Here is a 21,912-nt window from a genome sequence, read left to right on the forward strand (position 1 = left end):
ATCTAATGGCCCTCAAGCCACAGCAGTAATTGCACCTCTTAGCAGCTGTTATCTGTACCAGATGTGGTTTTAAGAGAAAGGAGATACTATACGTTAGGGTTAGAAGGGTAATTTTTCTGATTTATGACTTGATCTGTGTTGTTTAGAACAGTGATAAATAGCTGTTTGTTTTGACAGAAATATCCTGGGGCGGCTAATTTGTGACTGTTTGTACTATGGACACTTCAGGCACATGGGGACAGACGTTCAGATGGCTCCATGGAAATATGCTTTGTGCTAGCTGTGCGTACTGAGCTCTGTGAACGTACATTATACATCATGTACACATGTGGCTGCTAATAAGAATGCATCTAGGTAACTGCTTGTTCTGTATTAACAGTTAAAGGCTGGAGGAACTAGCAGGCAGGAGATAGTATTTATCCCGTGAGCAATAATGGCAGTATTTAAAATGGTATATTTTAGATATACTTTAAAAATAGTTTCACAGTTGGTCGGGTCGGAAAGGACCTGCGCAGATCATCAGTTCTGACCCCCTGCCATGGCAGGAAAGAGTACTGGGGTCAAGCGACCCCAGCAGGGTGTTCATCCAGCCTCCTCTTAAAGACCCCCAGAGCAGAAGCCTGCACCACTTCTCTTGGAAGTTGGTTCCAGATCCTAGCCGCCCTGACCGTGAAGTTGCGGCTCCTGATGTCTTGTCTGAATCTGCCCTCTGCCAGCTTGTGACCGTTATTCCTGGTCACTCCTGCCAGTGCTCGGGGGAACAGGGACTCCCCCAATGCCCGCTGGTCCCCCCTAGTAAATTTATAAACAGCCGCCAGGTTCCCTCTAAGCCTTCTCTTGTGAAGGCTGAACAGGTTCAGGTCTCGTCGCCTCTCCTCGTAGGGCCTGCCCTGCTGTCCCCTGATCATGCGAGTGGCCTCCTCTGGACCCTCTCCATGCTGTCCACATCCCTCCTGAAGTGTGGCGCCCAGAACTGGACGCAGTACTCCAGCTGCGGCCTGACCAGTGCCGCATAGAGGGGGAGGATCACCTCCCTGGACCTGCTCGAGATGCATCTGTGGATGCAGGACAAGGTGCGGTTGGCCTTCCTGACCGCGTCCCCACACTGCCGGCCCATGTTCATCCTGGTATCAATGATGACTCCAAGATCCTTTTCCACTTCTGTACTGACAAGAAGGGAGTTCCCCAGCCTGTAGGTATGGTGCTGGTTATTCCTCCTCAGGTGCAGCACCTTGCACTTGTCAGTGTTGAAACCCATCCTGTTCTCATCCGCCCACCCCTGTAACCTGTCCAGGTCCGATTGCAGTCAATCACCCTACCTCTGCTGGTGTCAAGGCTTCTTTTGCTGAAGTCAGTGGAGTTAGGCTGATTTACATCTGCTTAAGGGCTGGACTGGACCCTTTGTCCTACTTGGCCGCCTTAGGAAAAATGGGGCTTTAAAATCAGTGGCGGGAAACTATACAGCTTAATCTCAGGGTTGTGTTGTGTGTGTATAACACCTTCTGGTGTGCCCACATCCCCCCACATCTTAGTGTCATCCATGAATTTGAACAAGATGCTTTTCACCCCTTTGTCCAAGTTGCTGATGAAGATGTTGAACAGTGCAGGCCTGAGGACTGAGCCCTTGGCACTGCCCACATCCCTCCAGGTCAAAAATGACCCATCCACTACCACTCCCTCCAGCCAGTTGGCGACCCATTTGACTGTGTGGGCGTTGATGCCACAGTCCCCTAGTTTTTTAATGAGAAGGGGGAGAGAGACAGTGTCGAAGGCCTTCCAAAAGTCCAGAAAGACGATGTCCACGCTACCCCTGTGTCTAAGGATTTGGTGACCTGGTCGTAGAAGGCCACCAGTTTGGTCTGACAGGACCTGCCTCTAATGAACCCGTGTTGGTTGCCCCTGAGCATAATCTTCCCCACTCGCCCCTCGTGGACGTGTGCCAGAATAATTCTCTCAAAAAGCTTACCCAGGATTGAGGTAAGACTAACTGACCTACAGGTTCCTGAGTCCTCCTTCCTCCCTCTTTTGAAAATGGGAACCACATTGGCCCTCTTCCAGTCCTCTGGCACCACACCAGAGCCCCACGAGTGCTCGTACAGCCGTGCCAGGGGTCCCGCAATGACTTCTTCTAATTCCCTCACCCTCACTCGGGGGTGGAGATCATCAGGACCTGCTGATTTAAATATGTTCAGTTCCTCTAGACATTCCCTGACTCAGTCCTCACTGACCCTAGCCCTAGCTGCACCTCCCCTGTGTCCTATGGGGGTGTTGGTTGGGGGGGTGACCCGGTTCCTGGTCAGAAAAATGGAGGCAAAGAAATTGTTAAATAGGCTAGTTTTGCTGTCTGGTGCGATGACCAGATTTCCTAGCGTGTCCTGCAGAGGTCCCAATTTACCTGGTACCTTCTTTTTACCCTCTGTGTATTTAAAAAAGGACTTCTTGTTGTCCTTGATCCGGGCAGATAGTCCCAGCTGCATCTCTGCCTTGGCCTTCCTGACAGCCCACCTGCAGCCCCGAGGAACCAAGGTATAGTCCTCCCTGGTGATGGCCCCTCCCTGCCATTGGGTGTGCACCTCCCTTTTAGCTAGGAGACGTTCCCGGATGCTTTTGGTGAGCCAGGGGGGCTTTTATATCTATTTCTTCCTGCATTGTATCTGAATATGTTCTCTCAGTGGGTTTTCAAGATTGAACTGTTTCACAGGGTGGTCGCACAGCAGTGACTGCGATGTAGCATGCAGCTTGCTGGGGAATAGCTAATACTGGAAATCAGCAGCACCGAACGCACCGTGAGCTGCAAAAGCCACGCGAGCAGAGTCGATTAGCTTGTGCTGAACTCTGTGATGGCAGCAGATACGTTCTGTGTCATCCTGATAACTTTTCTTTTCTTTTTTCCAGTTGGATGCCAAATCCTGGCCCTCCATTTGCTCGTCACTTTCAGGTGGTGAATGTCCTCAGGCATTAGGCCTTTTCAGACTACCACTAATGACTTAACACCAAATTACCTGCAGTCAGCCGAGCCCAGCTGGAACTGGACACCTAGTCCTTCCAGCTGTGGAGTCAAAGGCACCTGAATGTAATAGTGGCGAAGGCGTGCCGTGAGAAGCAGCTGTCACACGTGGACTGGCGAGGGGCCATGGAAAGTGGTGGCGGTGTGGGGAGTGGAGGCAGCAGTGGCAGGTGGGCATGCAGGAGGGAAAGCAGGGAAACAGTGGGGGAGTGGTGGCAGCAGGTGGGAGTGCAGAACCTATGCTGGTGCCTGGAGGCTGGTGGGAACCCACGGTGGGTCAGCAGGAGCGTGATGCTTGGGTGTTGGGTTTACCTGGCCGCATTGCGTGAGGCTCGCATGCAGTCCATGAAAGTGGTATGTGATGGAGCCGGTGGCTGGGCCCCTCTCCCCCCACCCCACCACCTACCATAACCCCACACACATCCACATACACACATGGCCACTTCCCAACAACACGCCCCCCACATACACCCTCTTACTGCCCACACACAATATACAGTAGGTTTTGTATTTGGAGCTATTATGCAGTCACCTCTACATACACATTGCAAACACATAAATCAGTGTACAAATATTTTTAAATAAAAGGAAAATAAGTTATAGTAGATGTTTTAGTTTTTTTTGCATAGGATTTGTTTGTTTTTTTTCTGGTTTCAAGATTGCAGCACCCTCCCTCCCAAGAGGTGTACTCCTTGGACAAGGGGAGGGACTTCTGGTGGCAAAGGTCAGGGATTGGGGGCAGGACTTTCGGTCCCAATATGGTGCCTAGGGGACAGGGCAACTGTTATGGGGCAAAGCTACCCATGCGGCCCTTGACAGCTCACCAAAACTCAGTAAGCGGCCCTCCACCCAAAATAATTGCCTAAATAATTTAGACTGAAGCAGACCTTGACCTAACATTGAAATGCAACCGCTTCTAGGATGCACCACAACATCTGTTCTACTGCGCTTAGCAGTATAAATGCATGCATTAAGGATGGGAAGTAAAGAGTACTTTTAACAAATTGAAACTTGGAGGGAAATTTCTTAAGTAGGTGAAAATTAGTTATCGAAAAAAAAAAAGTAAATTAGCCAGGTCAGTTAAGTTGATTCATTACTTTTGGAAAAATGCCATGGGATTTTTAAGAAAGATGTCTACATTAGCTTTTTGTTAAAAACACACATTCTCAACTCAATATGTTAGCTAATACTCCTAATTAAAAGGACTGTAAGTCTTATGGTCCACTCTGTTTCATCAATTTAAGAATATACTCTAGAGTCATTACTATTTTGCCATGCATTATAGTTCTAGGAAGGGTTGCATTTTGTTTCCTTAGCAGTATGTTATACATTGAAACAATACTTCCTCTGGAAAGGTCAGGGCACTGAGTCATGTAGCAAGCATAATCAACAAGTAGACACATTACATATGAAATGTTGAAGCCCATATGTGTGAGAAATGTTTTTTAAGACAGCCACTGAATTTATGTAGTGCTGGTAATAGGTGGATAGATTTTCTACCAGCAACAACTGTAATAAAATCAGATTACAACTGAAACTAAATGCTAAATTAAACCATAAGAAAAAATGAAGTGTCAGTGGACTTTGCATCTAAATCAGATTCAATTAAAGAAACCGTTGATGCCAAAATTATGCTGGAGACAGTTGTGAAGGACAGCTCCCTAATGTCATCTCTGAGTCACCTTTCCAATGACTTACTGGCCCCGCGAGGGAAGCAATTCATAGAGAAGGGAATGGATTCCCCTTGAATTCACACAAAAGGATCTGCTTCCTCCTCTTTTTAATTAGTCTCCCTTCCCATTATACACACAAACACCTCATTGTTTATAGGAACTATTTTGGTTTAGGTGGAATTATGAAAGCTGGGTCCTGGAAGGACTAGTCTGCATGCAGAAAGGGTGTGGTCTAGTGTTTATGGAAGTCAACTGGAGTTTTTCCCACTGGCTGTTAAATCTAGTCCCCTGGAGTGGCTGCAGGATATGGTCCAAAGATGCAAGGGCAATTTAACATGTTTTTAAATATTTTTTTTTTAATGTAATAAAAGCTCACCAAATGTGGCGCTGTTTATGAGTACTTTAGCTAGAGGCTTTTCATTCCAGCAGGAAGCTGCGGCTTTGGGACAATGCACCTTTCTCATAGACGTTACGTTAACGGGACAGACTTTTGCCCCTGGTTAAAGTACGCCAGTGTCGACTCAGTGCAGACTTGAAAGTGAGTGGTATTCTTAAATGATTTGCTGGACTGAAACCTATTTGCTTAGGTGCTTTCTGCCTCGGGACCCAAATTTGCATGGGCTAAAGGGTAAATCACGTATTCTCTGTGTGGCCAGAGCATGCAATCGAACTTCGCTGTCAGGATTTTGGGTGGCATGGGCAATAGAGGCAAACCTGGCAGAGGGACTCCAGGCTTTGGTGCAGGTGGAAGTGGCCAAGACCCAGCAGATGGAGGGTGCAGGCAGGAGGCTTGAAGGTGCTGCTGAACAACAATATAAAACGCAAGACTCGGTGGTGGGATTAATCCACTGGTTGCAGGCTCCCTGTTTTCCCCCACCCCACCCTCCTGTCCCAGAGCCACGAGCGTCCCCCTGCTTCCACCCCATGGCTGCTGGCTTCTGCCCACTTCTGCCTGATCCACCCTGCTGGGGGCCATAGAGCCCAAAGTCTTGAGTCCCTTCTTCTCGGTTCCAGTACTTTTTGATAAGTTAGTGCCCAGGAGTTGGGACCCCTTGACCCACCAGTAGTTACACCACTGCTTACTGTGCTGCAAAGGTCCTGTTTTGTAAAATGGAGCTGCTATTTACCTCTTGTGGCTTGCAGGTGTGGCTTTGGGGTCCGATCATTCCTGTTGATATCAGTGAGAGCAGGGGCTTTCATGGATTTAATATCTGCAATGTGTCTGGCAGGAAAATCCTTCACGTCTTGTTTTCCTTGACAAGAACATCGACATTCCCCTCGAAACCAACGTTGTCAGCGCGAGCAGATGAATCTCCTGGTTTGGAAAAAAGAGTGACAACATGTAACAGTTGTTTCACGGTGCAGTTTTAGGATTTTTTTCATTTAAAAAAGCTTTTTCATTTCAAAATTTGACTAAAAAAAAAAGCAAGGAAAAGTGTAAAGAGGGCAGAATGAAAGGAAATTAGCCAGTCTATTTTTTTTTTTCTTTTCTAGATCTTTAATTTGAGACAAAACATTTGAAATGTTGACTCTTTTCACCCTGATTCAGGGCAGGGAAACCATTTCCTGGCAAGTTTAATCTTATGGGGTTTTTCTGTTTTTTACAATTTAAAGAGTTTTCCAAGCATCTAGTTTTACCCCCAGCTTGGCAGTGGAAGATGGTTTTGTAGAGAGTAACCAACTGGCTGATGGTTTTTTCGGCTTCTGAATTTTGGAGCCATCATGGGGAGAGATGCATGGACTGAACATTACTTGAACCATTCTTTGCCCTTCGAATATGCATTGTGACCTCTCCCCAGCACACAAACCTCTCTCCTCCTCTTATCAGAGCCCATCCTTGGGAAGCCGGCAACTGGTTTTGATCAAATCTTCTGGCTAGAGGTTGTTATAGCAAATATAAAAAGACTCAAATGCATGCAGCTGGGCCCAGTGGAGCCCTTCCATACTGAACTGTTTCATGAAATCTCCAGCAACCCTTGAAAGAATAAATAATTGCATATAAATAATACAAGGTTTATTAGAAGAACTGCGTGTGTGGAAACTGAAACCTTCCCTGAAAAGGATGCTGATAACTTAGACATGCTTGAATTAGTCCAGACATTTCCTTGTGGGTATATTTTTTTCAGAGAGCCACAACTCCTGTGTAACCCGAGTGACATTTGCCAATTGAAGTGATTATTTCCTCTGGAGGAAATCGCTCTCTTTAAAGGCCCATGCGTAGTCTTTTTTCCCCCCTCCGCTCCATCCAGTGGCACATGCTAACAATTAAAGGGATAGATAGCTACAAATCCTTTCTGGGCAGAAAACCTTCGCTGCTCCAAGGGAGACCATGCATTATTCTATGGTGATTCCATAAATTAGCAGGAGCTCTTCAATCACTGCGTGTTTAAATCTGGCCTGGAAAAAATCTCCCCCATCCCTGGAATTAGATGTTACGAAGGACAGGGGTGTTAAGTGCTTAATGAGTATTGGATGAAGCTCATCAAAGTCCAGACTCTTCTGTGTGCTAATAACATGCTCCAATTCCAAATCTTTAGAAGGACAAAAAGGATACTGCTGTTTTCTCCAGCAGAGACAGTGATTTGGATCCCGGGGAAGTGAGATGAACTTGCATTTTTTTCCAGTGATGGTGCTGATTTAATGACCTGGTAAACAAAGTGTTTCATCTATTTCTTCTCCCCCTCATTCTTTTCCAGCAGCCTGTTCAGTCATTTCTGCCAGAAGCTGCCACTTTTCCCGATCGACATCTGAGATTCCTTATATGCTGAAGCATCATCGGAATGCTCTTGCCTGCATCCGTCGGGGAGAAAAACCCTCCATAGAGCAGTAAAAACTTAGCCCAGTGCTATATGTCTTGTTTCTGTACCATTTATTTATTTAGAGCCAGCAGGCAGCATTTGGATTTATATAGTGCTAGTAATGGCTGGAGATGGGTTGAGCCCTGAAGCGAATAGGTAGGTGAATAGAGTCTCAGATTGCTATTTTTTTTTGACCAAACATAACTAAAGGATAATTCTACATAGCAATCTGTAATAGATCTGATATCTTAAATTACCTGGTCAATTAGTGATAATAGCAATACTTTCAGGACTCATTCCAACAGCCTCAGAAAGCAGATGTTTTGCAGCCTGGATTTAAATGTAGTCCTTTTGGAAATCAGACAGAGGGATCTTTGTCAAAATGCCTTGTTGTGGAATGCAGATAAAATCTGGGATGTTGGAATCTGATCTAAAAGCTGGGGCTCAAGTCTATTGCTAATGAAAAATGTCCCTCTTTAGTCTATATAATTCTTGATGAACATTTGTGGGGGGAGTCAGCGAGTAGGGCTCTAACCCTTCTTCTCCTCCACCCCACCAGTCAGCAAGGGCCATGTACAGGTATTACACATAAAGTGACTGAAAACTGGTCTGACACCCATAACAGAACAGAGGTTCGGTGCACATAGAATGGTTTAAAAATGGCATAACCATTGGGTTAAGATAGACTTGGGTTGATGTGCGCTCAGACTGAATTGATTTAGATTAGACTGATGCATTGAACTTCTGTACTAGAGGGCCTATCAATTCATGTTAGATTGCTGTCCGCCATCACCCCAGGCACCTTTGTGGCTCCCTGCTAGTCTTGCCCCGCCGGCAGATGCACTAGCACTTGCCTGGCTGCCGCGGCGGAGCGCCCAACAGGCCCTGCCCCTGGGCTGTCACAGAGCCAAGCCAGCACAGACTTTCTCCCCAGCCCTGGTTCCTGCCTGTGGCCAGCCGTCAGCTGCAAGCAGCCGGGTGGGAGGGAGGAAGGGAGGCGTCTGCAGCTGGCAGCAGAAGGCACCCGTCAGCCTGGGAGGGTCACACTGGGGTGCTCTGTAGAAGGAAGGAGCAAGGCTCCTTGCAGCTCCAACACCAGTGGCTGGCAGCAGGACACGCCTGGCAGCACGGGAGGCTCGTGCCAGGCAGTGGTGCGGCCTCCTTCTGCCAGCTGCCTCTCGTGCCAGGGCTCCGAGGGGCCTGATCCTGATCGTTTCTTTTCCGCAGTGCCCAGGCCACCCCTGACTGGCTGCCCACACGCCCCCAACTCCCTGCAGTCACTGCAGACCCTCCCCTCTGCCCAGAGCTGGGTTTTCAGGAGAGCCCTAGAGCGGGTCACCATGGTAAGCCCAGCGGCCTGGCTGGGGGTGGTGCGGGGAGGGTGCTGTGGTGATCTGCTCCGCGGCTGTCCTGGAAGCCTAGGTCTGGGCACGGGAGAGGGGCGAGGGTGATGGCAGAGGGCTGGGGGGGGGTGCCTGGCACCCAGTCAGGGGTGGCCTGGGTGCTCGGCAGCACTTGGAAGTGCTGGGAGGTGTGCAGGAGCGCCCCAAACCTACTGCCCGTGGTCAGTGCCAGTGCAGGCAGCCTGTTGGCCTCCCCCCTCCCCACCCAAGGGTGAATGTGTATATTGCTGTCTCCCTATCTAACCTACGCCGCCTACAGAAACCTGCCTCGGTTTGATCAGCTCCACCTCGGGCTATTTCAATGTCTGTACATAGCCTTGGTGACCCAGACCAAAGATGTGTAGCTGTTCCCTCCTTGAGGCAGTGACATAAATGTCAAAGCAGCAGGGGTAAGGCTAATAGACCCCCCTTCTCCTCCTCCCAGGGTAGTCCACTTCTTTGTTTCTTCATCCCTGCACTCAGGGTTTGCAGCACGCACCCCGGGATCCAGTGAGTCAGCAGAGAGACACAGGCTGACTCAGAAATAACAGTCAGTGTTCAGGAAAGAGCTCAGACTTTTTGGGACTTGATAGCATTTTCCAAATATGGTTTTATCCACCTTTCAGCTTTATGGATGTCTGCTTAATACCTAAGCTTCAATAGGAAGGTCCTGAAGAGGTGCGAACTACTTTGTCTGGGTTCCAGCACAGGATCAAATGTACTGCTGTTGGTCAAAAGCAGAGCAATGCGAGAAAACTGGGAACCCCCCCCCACTGTTTCTTTGATAAGTCATTTTGAAACCTAGAATTTGGTTTTCATGAAAGCTGGGGCAGAATACGAACAGAAAGAACATTTGCTTAAAGCATATTTTTGTGTGTTTGCATTCAGGACAAAACTAATGATTTTTACATTTTTGAAAACTGAGATTTTTCACTCAAAAAGTATTCCTTCCCCCTATGTGTATACAGGTATGCTTGTGTCACCTATGAATTATCACAGTATTTGTGTGAAATGCCCTTTTTTTTTTTTCAAATTTGGTGAAACGAGACATGAATTTGGACATATTGTAAAGTAACAGAAATGGAAAGTTTGGGGCAAATTCATTGGGTCTAATGGCATAGTGCGATTGATTTATACCAAGACTGAATATTTCTTATCAGATATACAGTCTTTGCACTGTTGTTTGTGGGGTTTGAAGGAAAAATAGTGCAATGGTTTGTGGCTTGGATTTTCAAGGAGGATGCAATGACTTAGGCACCCAAAACTTATACAGAGCTCCTGTACCTAACTCCTCTGGCTCCTTGGAAAATCCCAGCCTGTCAGTCGCAAGCATTTGTTTCCTGTACTTATAGTATCGGTACATAGGAGACACCAGGTGACTCTGTTTGACACATTAGTGCATAATCATTTTAACCGGATGGTCTATGTTTAGTCCTCAGAAAAAAAATCCAGTATCATCATTAATTATGTTATTGTTTGTTGGCTGCCATCATCTCTTTGAAGCAATGGGCACTGGTTGTTTGGCTAACATCCTAGGAGATGGTTGCTGCTATGCTTCTTGTGACCACCTGTGGTCAAGGACTTACACATGCAAATACAGACATGCACCACAAACATATTGTACTAAGACTATATGCATTTTTCCTGCGACTGATTTTTCCTGTGGCATGAAGCCTGCTTAGCAGAAAGGTGATGATATATTTTATAAAATAACAAGTGGGATGAACCAAGCCCTACAACTTAATTTGTAGGAGAATTTTCAAATGAAATTAGATTATCTTTGTTTTACTGTCTAATAATTGATTCACACATTGCACAAAAAAAGGGCAGGAAAGGAGAAACTTTCAGGAAATGATTTTTTTTTGTGTCCAGCTGTTGAATCATCTCCATACAAATGGGATTTGTTGCCCATTTTGAATGGATTTTTTTTAAATTTTTTTTTTGAGAATAAGTTGATAAGTATATTTAATCAGGACTAATGATAATCTCTTACTGATCAGAAAACAGCGAGATGAGATGTAGCACATGGGGAAAAATACACTGAAAATCACCAAAGCTTACGCTGAAGCTGAGATGCAGAAGATTGTAAAAAGATTCCTCCTGGAAGGTGTGGGAACCATCATCCCTTGGATCATTTAAAACCAAGCTGCTGCATAAACCAGCAGAAAATGTACTGCAGGGAACAATTGCACTTTGGTCTCCAGGGGAGAGAGAAAGTGATCTAATACATCTTTTCCACCTCTAATACTAATTTCTACGCTTCAATTAAGCTAGGCAAACCTTGAAAATAACCTTGGGTTTGCCTGTTCCTCCTTTTCTTTTTATCTAGGGAGAGGCTGCGTTGATGATTTCAGATGTTTTATTTTCTGCTTGAACCACTCGAAGGTGGATGACTTGGGGAAAACCGTTCCACAGCAGCAGAGAAACAGTGCAGTGTCCGTAGCCTGGATGGAAGGATTCCCTGTCCTGTAGCAAGACTTTCTAATATCTCCAACTCCCGACTCCTTTTTTATTGGAAGCAACTAGCTCCGGGCCAGAAGAGACAGAAGCACGTTCTGCAGTGGCAGTAGGGGTGCTGGGAAGATGACTTTATGTCCCTTCGGTCCCTCCAGTTTTGCATGGCTTCACCTTTTAGATGAGCACTTCTTGCAGGGAGTGGCGTTGCAGGGAAGCTTCAGACAATGGAGTTCTGAGTGAAAACTGGCCTCCGGCCAAAGCTAGGATTTCTTGGTTTATTCCCCTTCTTCCCAATCCTCTCCCACTACGCCCAAGGAAACTGATGTCACATGAGGATGGGTGGCAGAGGCTGCCGCCTAACTAATTCCCACCTTGCGAGGAAGGAAATTCTTTGGGCCTGTGTTGTTTATTCCTTGGCCCCCGGAGTGTGAAGCTTAAAAGTGATGTGACTATCTGAGAGCCATGAGATTTCCCCCCACTCCACCCCTCCCCGGTGTGTTTTCATTGTTAGGGTGGCTTTCTTGAGCTCATTGATTACAGTGTCAGCAATGCAAAGCCTTAATTACTTTTACGCCTTGCTTGTGGAATTTCACTCTGCAGCTACACAAAGCATCACGGGGGTTAGTTCTGGGTAGTTTAATCCTCTCCTCCAACTCTGCAGGTCTTTGGCAACCGTTATTTGTTACACGGGATCAACTGGCCTGAAAACAAGCTGACCGGGTTCAGTGGGAAGAAGGCATTGCCCATTCAGGATGAGGGGCAAAGAGAAACAGGGCTTGCTGCAAGTTTGATTTCCACCCTGCTGCACGGAGGGCTGCTGAAATCATAGCAGGATCTATGTGGGTGTGCTGGGGGCAGGGAGGAGGAGGATGAAGAGACCCTCCATCTGCTCTCTAGCTAAGGCTTCAGCATAGCATGAGACCTGTTTGGTACTGAAGTGCCGGGGGAGAGTCACTGGTGGTTTCATGCCTCCTTTCGTGAGTGAGGCCTGGCTGCTTGGCCACAGTCTAGACCGGGGTGGGCAAAATGCGGCCCGCGGGCCAGATGCAGCCCTCCAGGCCATTCTATCCGGCCCGTGGGGGCCCTAAAAAATTAAGAAAAGTAACATTTATCTGCCCCTGGCTGCCTGTCATGTGGCCCTCGATGGCTGGAGAAAAACTGGAGGGGCAGATAGCCAAAAGTCAGTAAGCGGCCCTCCGCCTGAAATAACTGTCCATCCCTGGTCTATACCATACCACAGGGCGTATTCTGTTTCCTTTCAAAAAGCAGTAGCATGTATCATGCATCCTGCTTTCCCAGCCTGAGCCACCATGGCAAGACGGCCCTGCGTGCATCTCCGTTGCAGCTGGATGGGTAGCGATCTACATCGTTTGGGTACAGATATTCGTGAAGGGTCAGTGATGTGAGTGGATAGGCTGTGTATTTATATAGACTGCCCAGTGGTGAAGCCCATGGCACAACCTATTTGTGCTGTTTGGAGCCGGCCCGATTACAGCATGCGTGTCTACTGCATTTTTGTGCCCCAACTACATTGCAGACACCCTCTGTAATAACTGGCTCTGCTCCAGTGCCAGCAAATGAGAGAAGACCATAGCACTAGCCCAAAGCTTTGCAAAGTCAAGGAAAGATTTTCTGCTGCCTTCAGTAGATGATGGCTCAGGCCCCCAGCCTAAAGGAATTTCTGTCCCTTGCCACAGGAAAAACCCTATGTACATATTGTGGCTGTTTTTGGCAATAATCTCTGAGGTAGCCCAGATGTTTGCTGTTTGATGTGTAAACACGCAGTGCAGCATAGCCAGATTTCTCCTGTTCACCAGCCGTGGCTGCGTCTTGATGTCCCCTTTCAAATGACGACGAGGGGAAAAGCTTAGCTTGTCTCTGTGCTTGTCATTTGGCAGTTAGTCAGGCTAAGGGATTGTCTAGATTTAATGTGGAGTCTCCAGCAATTGTATTCAGAGATTTATTTATTTCTTAGGATAAAGAACTGGTTGTGGCAGAAATATAACTCCAGGTCCTTGCCTCTGCTAGGGTGACTTTGCCAGCATGGGCATGCTGGGATAATTACACCAGCAACCTGCCAATGTGGAGAGACACCCCAGAATGGCAAAAAGGGGATTTTTTTAGCTGGTATAGCTAAATACCACTTCCCTAAATGAAACTAGGTACATTGGCAGCAAGACAGTCTTGCCAGGAAAGCTCTTTTTGCAATGGGGACTTATAACTATGCCAGTCAAAGGGTATCGTGCTTTTCAGACACCGAATCAAGAAAGCTATGCCAGTAAAACTTCCTACTGCAGTCCAGACCTATGAGCCTGGGGGGACCAGATTCGTGAGGCACATGGAGACTATACCAGAATATATCTAGGCAAAGCAAGGAAGTGATAGAAAGAGAATACATTGTTTGTCATTAGATCTCTAGAAACTTGGCTTTAGTAACATCCTTATAATCTCTTACTTAAATGCAACATTTAAAGATAAAGAAGATACACACATTCAATGATTAATGTGATGAGAGGTTATAAATAGGACGAGGCAAGTAGTTTTGTGGATGATATCTTTTATTGGACTGCATAGTTGGGCTAGACAAGCTTTCAAATGGAAATTATTCTGATGGAGAATTCCTGCACCATCATAGCTACAGAAACACTCTAGCACCACCTGTAAATAATATTTAATTTGCACATCACCTTTCATCCTGAAGGGTCTAAAACTATTGTGCATGTTGGGATTTTCCACTCCTGAAATGCAGACACATCTGGAATGAAACAGTGCCAGACACGAACATTATACTTTTACCGGTATAAGTGATCAGAAACTGGTCTATATCCATAACAGAACAGAAGTTTGGCATGCATAGACCAGTTAAAAAATATCGGAGTCTGGTCTAAGCTTTGCCCCGCACCAAAGGGCGAATGTGTGTACAGTTGGCTACCGATCTAAACTACGCTACTTACAGAAAACCACTTAGATCTATTCCACCTCGAGCTTTCTGAATGTCTGTACCTAGCCAAAGTGCAGAATAGCCCTCCTGATTTGAAAACATAGCAGTCGGAGACAGCATAGTCACCTAGACTGTAATTTGTCCAGGATGGCAGGGTTCAGTCTCCTCTTGCAGAAAGTGCCATGAGATCGTTAAAGATTACAAGTGGTCGCGACCTCATTTCTCAGTCATATTTGAAAGATGGCATATAAACGGCAGTGTTTATGGTCTATGGGAACCCGAGAGACCTTTTTACTGGGAGGCGTCAGGGTTCGCTTCCCCTGTAGGCGTGTGTGGAAACGACTCTTTGTTAGAAAATCATGGTCCAATTGCAAGATTTGCGGGGATCAAAGGCAGTTTCACAGTGCAAGGAACACTGGTGGCCTAGAGCAAAGCCTCTCAAACCATTTTGTAGTGCAGCCCTCATCTTAATAGAGAGGTGGCCCTGTGCCTGTCTGCCCTCGCGTTCAGGACTGGAGACAACCTCCCTTCCTATTTGTGTGCACAGAGCAAACCTCTGTGAATAGGCAGCTCTGCACAGACCACCAGAAAGCGCGCTGTGGACCACCAATGGTCCATTGACCACAGTTTGGGAATTTCATGCCACAAGTGATTGCTTAGTTGTAGCTCACTTTGAATGGTGAACTTTTGTATACTGAGATAGAGATTGCTTTGATAACAGGCTACGGTAAGTAAAAAGCTTATCTCTCTCTTTTTTCCCCATCAACATAGTTTCAGTCTAACTAAATTATAGTCGGCTTGGGTATTTATGTTAAATTCTGCAATATTGCATTGCACCCTGAGGTCAGGTGCCTCCCAGTTAGTTGTGATATTAATCTTGGAAGCCAAACAAAATCCTTCACAAAAGATCGATTTAATGCATCTCCTTTGTCTTGGAAGAAGACGGATTGGAGCTACAACATCTGTTTTTTTGAAAGGATAGTACTTTTCCATTATTGGTTTTCTCTGGCAGCTGCACGCTGCCTCAGAGTCTGAAACAGAAGTATTTATCAAGGGTATCTCTGACACACAGCACCGAATAACGATATGTATCTAAGCTTTATGTTTTCAAAGCATTATGCAAATATCAGTTAATCCTCACGGTTAATACCCCTTCATGGACATAGTTTAGGCAAGTCATGGGGGGAAATTATTGGGTAATAACAAGCTTTTTAATCTAGCAGAGAAAGGCATAATGAAAATCAGTAGCTGGAAACTGAAGCCAGGAAAATTAAAACTGGACAAAATTCTTAATAGAGAAAGTGATTACCTACTGGAAAAAACTAACGAGGGAAGTATTGGATTCAGCAGCTTTTGATCTGTTCGCATCAAGCCTAAATGTCTTTCTGGAAGATTATTATTGGGCCCCGTTTAAGGGCAACTGAACAACAGTCTGTGATATACAGATGATCAAACCCAGCGATTTCATCTGGCCATCAACTCTGAATCTCTTAAGTTAATTATTATCCCATGGAGAAACTGAGGCATATAGGTTATCTGATTTGCCCATGGCCATGTAGCAAATTAATAGTAGAATCAAGAGAATAACTCGGGTGTTCCTGGCTCTTTGCTCTGAGTTTGTTTGAAACCAGTATTGCAGACACTCAGAGCAACTTAGTTATGATCATTTATTACTACATAAGTCAACGGTAATTGAAAGTAGCGCCCCAAAGTCATAAAGTGTCCTCAGCACCTCTCAGGATTGGGCCCTGGACAGTGACATATCATTCTTGCAGTCATAGTTTTAATAAAGGGTCTGAGCCAATGAAACCTTTCAACTTCGAAGTGACACAGAACCATTAAAAATGCTGACAGATGATGCGCACCTTAAAAATTGCCTCAGCCCTGGCAGATTTGGTCCAGAATGAGTCAGGGTGAAACCCATACTGGTTTCAAATGGATCAGTGCAAGAGAGGTCTTTCCACATTGGTTTGGCTGAATAGTCTACCAGGTGCTGTCCCCCAGTGCTCTGCACGCTCCCTGGGATTGCTGTTTTGGCTGCAGCCCTGTCTTAATTGCTCAGGGGTCACAATACCCAGATAAGACACCCAAGATCTGGGATGAACCTAGAATCTGTCCCTTTACCTTGGACTGTTCCAGGGATCGGGTCCTTTTCTACTTGAACATGCTTGTGCCAGTTCCATGTTGCTTTGTTACTATTGCCCAGCGGCATGGAGCTCATTTAGTGCCTGGGGTGGGAAAGGTGAGAGGATGCTGTGAGCACAGGGGGAGGGGGAAGCTACATGGCAGAGGGGAAGGGAAGTTTTACCTTCCTGGGCTTCTGCTGCTGCCACCACCGCTCAGTGTCAGTAGTATCAGCTGTCCTGTGGCCAGGCTTTCCTTGGAGTAGATCCTCACACCTCATGTGCTTCCTGCCCACCCCCATATATATGTATAGGCCAGGGGTCAGCAACCCCCAGCATGCGTGTCGAGCATGGTACGCGAGGACATTTTGCTCGGTATGCCACTGCCAGCCATGGAGCCTGGGCTGGGCAACTGGGAGGCTGCAAGCCCTGCTGCAAGCAGCTTGGGCACCATGGCTGGCAGAAGCTACCCCAGAGCCTGGAGGCTGCAAACAGCTGCTGCCTCCCCACCCTGGCCCCAGCTGCCTCCCAGCCCCGGGCTCTGGGGAAGCAGCAGGTGCTGGCGATGCTCCCCACCATGCTTCCCCCATTGCCTCTGCAGAGCACATGGGGGAAGTGTGGCCAGGGCAGTGTGGAGATTGCAGCAGCCTGTATGGCCCCTCTGTGTGCTGCCACCCTGGGTCACACACGCTGCGCTCTGGAGGGCCCAGGGGAGGGCAGCAGGGCAACATTTATGATTATTAATTAGTGCATCCTTCCATGTACCCCCTGCCGGCACCTTCCAAGGTAGACATTGTGGTTTTTTCAGCACTCCGGCCAAAAAACGTTTCCTACCCCTGGGATAGGCTATGCTGTGGAGCCTGGCTGCTACAGTAGGTCACATGCATGTGAAAGAAGGCACAAAGGGCTGTCCTGGTGCTGGACAATCCCTTGGCAGGCAGCACCACTCTGATTCAGTGAAAGGGGGTTTTGCTGCATATTTCACTTGTACTCTCTCAGCTGCTCAGGAGGAGGTAGAAACTAAGTGGGCTGAGGGCGATGTGCTTTTATTGCAGATGTATGTTGTTGAAAACTCGCCATGTTCACAACATACCTTATACTTCCAACATGCTCTTCTCCTTGCTCCTGCAAACCCACTAGGGACTTTTCCCAAATTACAAATTATTTAGTTTGGGAAGGAGTAATTATTCTGGAAGATGGGATTGCTGAGCTAGGGAACAAGGACCATCCTAGGAAAGGAAAGAAAGAAGTTTAGGAGATACCCAACTTCTTGAAGTAAGACATCTGGTGCAAGTTAGATTGCACAATTAAACCTGTATAATACATAATATCAAGTTCTTTCTAGGTACAACTCCATAACAAGGGGAAAGGTGCTTTTTCTTCACGGCCCATGTTGTGGTGCTGCAGCCCAAAAAAACAAGGACAGGAGCATGGCAGAGTAAAGAGCAGATGGCTACTTTAATTCCACCCTGTACTAGACAGTGAGCACATCTACACAAGATGCTAAATGCGCAGACCAATTCTACTGCACATTAGTGCATCATGGCAGAAGCTATACTAATGAGTTAATGTGCAGTAGAATTAGACTACTGGGAATTAGCATCACTACGAAAGTGTGTCCTGGCACTGTTTCACAGTAGCGTTACTTATTGCACATTTAGTACCTGTTATTACAGGTACTAAACTTAATGCGCCATAACTATGGTGCATTAATGCATGTGTAGATGCACTCAGAAGTTGTGATGCAGCTATTCCAGGGCCAGGAGACGGGCCAGTCAACTCCTAAAGATAAGCAACAGGCTGAGTCCCCTGGAGGAGGGGGAAGGAAGGGAAGTTAGTGCCTGTCCCATACGGGGTGATTCCAGTTCAAGTAGGAGGTGGCATGACATAGCTTACATGACCTGGACGGTTGTGAGGCTACATCATGCTGCAGGAAGAGGGATACCCTAGGACAGGGCAAAGCTCTACTTGGCTATTATTGAAGAAACCACATTCAACCCAATCTGATCAGAGCTTCACTTTACTTAATTGTACTATGTGAAAGTCAAGAACAGCTGTAGTGATCTTCGAAGCTGCATGTACCCAAAGCAGCTGCCACCCAGGGAAATAGCACTGAGTTCCCTGTGGATTCTCTGAAATGAAAGTATAGGAAAGTCCAACCACTGGGCATTTAAATGGACGGTGTCACCTTAAGCTTGAGGCCAATTCTAAGAAGAATTCAGAACTGTCCATTCTGCCCAAGACCATGAGCTCCCCAACTTGTTCTTGGGGTCCTGTCACCACAAGGTATTGTTTCAGACAAGATGGTGCCCCTGGCTACTGTTGCTGTGTAACAAGCCCATGTGCACAAACGTAAAGTGACTCTACCAGGCCAAGAAAGGTGGAAAACCGAAGACGTGACACAGCAGTGGGGAAGAACTTCAGTTTTGTTGGCTTTTCTCTGCGGGGACATGGGAGACTGAAGAACCACGTGCGCTCTATGTGAACATTTCAAACTCTTCCCTCTTAGAGGTATTTGGGAATGTCTGTGCACCAGGAGTTTGCTTGGACTCGGTTTCCTCTGCTAGAAGAGCAGGAAGCATCATCTCCTCCAGGGGAAGTTTCAGGAAGGGACAGTTTTAAATAACTTCCTCTGCCCGATCCAAGAAAATCTTTTGCACAAATGCTCTGTGGACATGCACAGCTGACCCATGTGTGGTTAAATGGTCATTCAGGATCCATGTGTGCCTCTGTGAGTGACCAATAGCCGAGATGTCCCATCTGATGTTGCATCTTCAGCCACCCATTCACTGCCCCCCCAACTCCAGCAGCTCACCCTGCCAGCACTCTTGCCCACCACTGCCCTGTTGGCCCTGACCCAGGCTCACTGACTTAGTCCACTCCTATTCCTGATCTGTACTGAGTGTGGTGGGCCCCACAGGAATCAGGTGACCCTGACCCATAGGATCAGGGCTATGCCTGCTCTGGGGCAGGAGGGGATTACCAGTCCACTCTCCTCTCCCTCGCCCTGCCCCCTAGTTGGGCATGGGCAGTGCAGAGCTTCCCCTGCTGTGGCAAAGACTTCTTGCACACAGGAGTCCTCATAGATGGTGCCCAGGGCTGACACCACCCTTACCCTGCCCTAGGTGTTGGTGCTATTGCCCAGTGGCCAGTCAAAATGCCAGCTGAGGGTTACAGTGATAAGAACATCTGGCTCTGGTTCAGCAAAGCAATAAATATGTGCTTAAAGCTAAGTCTCGTTTAAGTCCCAGGGACTTAAGCATGTGCTTGAAGTTAGATAGGTGATAAGTGCTTGGCTGAATCGGGGCTGATTTGCCCTATTTGAGGGTTCTGAATCATTTAAAATATTGTTTTTAAAAAAAACCTATAAATGAGTGAATAGAGAAGTGTCAGCAATTTCCTAGCTGTCTGTAGAAGTCTTCCAAGAAAAACATGCCAGGCAAATCCCAAATTTCTTAGGTAGAAAAAAACATCAGACATCCTTTATACATAATACAGAGCCAACAAAAAAAAGTGGGGGAGGGGAAATTGAACCTATTTTTCTTTTGGAGGTCACTCTTTAGGACAAATGAATTTATAAAAGAAATAGGTGGATTAAGCAAATAGAGCAAATAAATATACTATTTAAAACATTATGCGTGTCGCTCCCAGATGATAGCATTCATTCCTATTTAAACATATTCCATAACTGCAATTGCTGTGTTGTGCCTCACATTGTAATAGCTCCTGGCCAGCACTAATAGATAAGAAAACACAGCAGGAGCCACGATATGATAAAATGGATGGCCTATGTCAGTGCTTGCAGATATGGAAACCTTGCCTCTAACTGGGTTACAAAGTAGATGTGGTGAAGTAAAAAAAAACCCAACTCAAAACAGACTGAAACCTGACAGATTTTTTTTTTTTGTATGCGATTTGGCTTGACATTAATAGAGTGAAAGGGATTTAGGGCACAAATGCATCATGGTGCTATCAGGCCATGTCCTGAGTTCATCAGTATAATAATGTGTTACCAATGAAAGCTGCCTACCTTGGATAAGTTGGTACTGGCAACTGTCAGAGATCTGGGAAAAGATAAGCTTGCATCAACGTTTACAGGCTCTGTTCAGGATACTCTCACTCAGCATGACCGTTTTGTTTGGTTGCTGCGCTGTTTCCTGTTAAATAACTGCCCTGCTTACCTCCAGAGGTAGCTGCATTTCATCAACAGATGGAAGAAACTTTGCCTGTGGGTTATTACCAGGATATCTGATACAGGGTGAGATTTTATAAACTTCCTTTGGAGCCTTCAGGATGAAAGTGCTGTCTAAATATAAGGCATTTTTAAAGCAAAGTTCATTTTCTTTGCCATGCTCTTGGAGGAGATGTTTACTATCCCTGTTATAAATAGGGGGAAAAAAAGGGATCTTGTATGCAGCGATGGGGCTGTACCCAACAGAGCTGTGGGAATTTTTGCGGAGTGTTTCGTTTCAAAGCTGTTTCGATGCATTTTGAGCTAGAAACAGCGACATTGAAACGAAACAAAAAGCTTCAAAACAGCTTTGAAATGAAATGAGGCCACTTGAAATGTTTTGAAAGTTTTTTGAAACGTTTTGAGTTTCGAAGCAGCCTGGTTGTGGGAGGCGGGGGAAAGCCAGGGCTGCACTCTGACCAGCTCCGCCGGGCTGAGCCCCGTGGGGCTGGTGGAACCAGCCAGAACTCAACCTGGCGACGGGAGGCAGGGAGAGCCTGGGCCGTGGTCCGAGCGGCTCCGCCAGCCCCACGGAGATCAACCTGCGCTCCCAGTGCTGCCGGATTCCTCCCAGGTGCAGGCCCCCAGATCCGTGCACGAGATGACAGGAGGCTGCCGCTGCCAGCAAGTGTCACGAGATTTGCTTTGAACAATTTGAGGTGCAGTTTCCCAGAAATGTATCTCCTTGAATCTTGGCAGGCTTCATGGCCTTGGAAGGGGCTACCATACCTGCAATTTTTATCTCAATCAGGCAGGAAATGACAGAGTTTTAGGCATTTTCATGATTCCCCATTATAGCTTGTGGGTGAAATGTCAAAATGTGTTGAAACAGCGAAACAGTTTTGACGAAATGAAATGGAACAGCGCTACAAAATGAAATGACAAAATGAAACACTGTCCCTTCAAAATGGCAAAATGGATGTCAAAACAAGACGGTGCTGTTTTGCACAGTCCTAATAACCAATACCCTGAATATAAATCCCCAATGCTTTGGGGAAGTTTGAATCCAGCTGAAATAGTTGTTCTTGTATTGCAGGTTAAATAGGACACTTCATAAAATCATAGGACTCCAAGAGATGGAGTTTTAACAGAACTGTGAGAGTTCTCATACAGTGTTGTGGTGTTAGGAGTGGCCATAAGGGTCCACACACCTGCTTTCTTCACTCTACACAAGATGCACACAGGCCCAAAGTCTGGGGAACGCTAATGGAACCCCATAGTTTCATAGTTTCTAGGGTCGGAAGAGACCTGAGCAGATCATCTAGTCCGACCCCCTGCCATGGCAGGAAAGAGTACTGGG

The 21,912-nt window shown here is 46.6% G+C and overlaps 1 long non-coding RNA gene across 1 annotated transcript; it reads left to right on the forward strand.

Moving 5' to 3' along the window:
• The first annotated feature begins 2,901 nt into the window (after positions 1–2,901).
• LOC109307641 lies at positions 2,902–7,530 on the forward strand. The gene is made up of 2 exons (XR_002100330.1): positions 2,902–3,073; positions 7,377–7,530. It is a non-coding gene; the product is annotated as an uncharacterized LOC109307641 (long non-coding RNA).
• Positions 7,531–21,912: the final 14,382 nt, after the last annotated feature.

Source organism: Crocodylus porosus, unplaced genomic scaffold, assembly GCF_001723895.1.
Source record: "Crocodylus porosus isolate Cpor-Errol unplaced genomic scaffold, CroPor_comp1, whole genome shotgun sequence".
Taxonomy (NCBI): domain Eukaryota; kingdom Metazoa; phylum Chordata; order Crocodylia; family Crocodylidae; genus Crocodylus; species Crocodylus porosus.